Source organism: Protobothrops mucrosquamatus, unplaced genomic scaffold (genome assembly GCF_001527695.2).
Source record: "Protobothrops mucrosquamatus isolate PMUCROS unplaced genomic scaffold, P.Mucros_1.0 scaffold_69, whole genome shotgun sequence".
NCBI lineage: Eukaryota > Metazoa > Chordata > Lepidosauria > Squamata > Viperidae > Protobothrops > Protobothrops mucrosquamatus.
In genome coordinates, this window is record NW_015386145.1 from 1,189,403 (window position 1) to 1,189,749 (window position 347).

Here is a 347-nt window from a genome sequence, read left to right on the forward strand (position 1 = left end):
TTAAAAAAATCAGCTTTTACAGGGAGAAGATTTCTTTTAACAGGAAAAATAATAGATATATAATGTTTTTTTAAAAAACCAAAACATTTTAGTCAGTATACCCACAGACCATTTTCCTACAACTCTTCCCTCTTCAGAGTATTTTCAACTATTGTTTACAAACTATTACTTTTTAAAATTCCTTCTAAAACAGAGCTCTTTCAGAAATTTGGAAAGAAATGGAGGAAAAGAAGAGGTATTTTCTACATTGTCAGTGGCAGTTGTGGTTTTAGTTGATACATGTATAACTTTGGAGCCTTGGAACTGAAAACTGATTTGCAGCATCATTCATTAATAAAATAGAACTC